The sequence below is a fragment of the Sipha flava genome, unplaced genomic scaffold (assembly GCF_003268045.1).
Source record: "Sipha flava isolate LNK unplaced genomic scaffold, YSA_version1 109_pilon_pilon, whole genome shotgun sequence".
NCBI classification, from domain to species: Eukaryota; Metazoa; Arthropoda; class Insecta; order Hemiptera; family Aphididae; genus Sipha; species Sipha flava.
The window spans coordinates 2,184,380-2,186,792 of NW_020271726.1; positions in this window are offsets into that span (position 1 = coordinate 2,184,380).

A 2,413-nucleotide genomic window follows, 5' to 3' on the forward strand; every position below is an offset into this window, starting at 1 on the left:
AACGGAAATATAATGTAATTATAAATAATTATTGTTTTTTAGTAAACCAAAAAATTAAAATATCATATTTGAGGTGTACATAATTATTATAATATATTTTCAGATTTTTAATAGTGAAGTATAAATAAAAATATTCAAAAAAGATAAATGTATAATATGTATATTTTTGTCGTGTCACGTAATAAATATAATAAAGTTAGTATTTATTGAAAATAGAGACATTTATTTGCACAAATGTGTTTATTTATTATTTATCTTAAATGTAAACGCCATATAAGTTCAGTACAGTACATACAAATATTTCGATTGAATAACATTAGTAATATTAATAGATATAATAATGATAAATTAACAGAAATACTAACTTAACATAAATAATGATAGCTTAAATTAAATATTAAATTAATATTTCAAATTAGTCGAGTTGTCATAAAAAAAATCATTATACTCTAGTATGTTAGCTGTAGTTAGCATTTTTTTAATTGGAGCGAAATTACTAGTTTTGACGGTAGGTAAGAGTATAAAATGTATCTAATATACGAGAAATATTCAAAGGTATTAGATTTACTAATTTAGGGCAGTTAATTTGAGAATTTAGTAAATTTTGAAACCAAGTAACATCACTCAATTTTCTTCTTTTTTCTATGGGTTCAATATCAAGTTCAGTGGTAATTGATCAATAGATAAGTCAGTTTTATTTTTTTTTATAAGCAAGTACCCATAATAATCTGATCTGGATATGTTTAATTTTAGATATTAGGTTAGTTCGATGTGAGTTTCATATAATTGATACATATTTAAATACCGAGCGAACTAGGGAAAAATATAAGATTTTTAAATAATATGAGTTTTTAAAATCAGAGCAATTTCGATGTGTGAAACCAAATACTCGAATAGTCTTATTACATATCATTTTTATGGGACTATTAAAAGAAAGGTTGCTTGATAATAAAATACCGAAATCTTTTATTTGCGATACTACCATTAGATCTGAATTATTAATTTTATAGTTAAGTTTTCAATTTAATTTACGACGAGAAAAAGTTATTTATGAAATGTTTTCAAGCATTATTCTAAAAACATTTAATGGACACTAAGAATGAAACAGATTCAAATCTTAAATCATATTAAATATATGTATCACCTTATGACCTTATAGACTACGTAATAACAAAGAGTTATCGTACATTTGATTATATGCCTAATATTCGATGTTCATGTTTAGAAGATTAAATGTATTGGGCGTGAAATATTACAGAAAAACACTAAGTTCTTATCAATTCACTAAAGGTATAAAGAGGGTCGTTTAATTTCACAGTTAACCTCCATAATTGTATATCCAAATACGTCGTAGTTTTTCTCTAATGGTTTTTGCTTATTTAAGGATATATCTATTGTTATTAATGCAAATACCGCATTGACCATTTTTTGTTGAAATGTAATTTTTTAGTCGTATTAAAATAAATATATCAAAGTGTTGCGACCAAATGCTATACCAAATGTTATATATATCTACATTGTTATTCTATTATGAATAAATAATATAATTTTAATAATATTTTAATAATAGTTTCAAATTTTTGTTCATCATGTCAAAGTTGTTGTTTGTATTGTGAAAGTTTTAAGTTATCCTTTAGATTTTTTATTTTTTAACTGGCATAATATTTATTTATGTCGCATGTTTTAAGTATTTTATTGAAATGTTTTGCACTTAGCAGTAGTCTCATTAGATCCATGACCTGGTTTTCAAAACCTTCAAATATTATAGTTTTCGCATGATGGAATATACTCATCGCTCATCCATAATATGTATAGCAAATAAAATGTACGTAAAATTGTAGTCAAAAGTATTAAAAATATTGTCAAAATAAACATAAATTATTATATTCGTGGATTTCAGTTTCTGCTTTTGTTATTTTAGTGAGCTTATAATAATTGCGTTCAGCGATAATTTCTAGTACATTTATTAGAAAAATGAAAAAATAAAATCTTAGTCATTAGGCTGTGCAATTTATCTCGAGAATTACATTACAAATTTAAATCCTATGCTTATTAGTGTATTATGTAAAACTGTTTGAATTTATTTATTAATATTTATATTATAGTAATATGTATTAAAAAAATATAGTTAAACAATAGTATTTTAAATTTTAAATTTATTATGTTCAATTAATACACGCCGTGCCGGTTCGGGCCAGTCATTGTTATCTGACTTTTGGATATGTATGGGTCTGGGCGATAGCATTTTTTCCCCTCCCGGCCTTTGACTGGCTCGGGTGATATCTCGCGACAAAAACAGGTCGTAGCGGTCTGTCGTGTTGGGTTCGCTCGTGCGGTACGGACCTCTTGCCGTCGTGCATATTGCCGCCGGGCATATAACTTTTTCTCTTGCCGTCGTGCATATTGCCGCCGG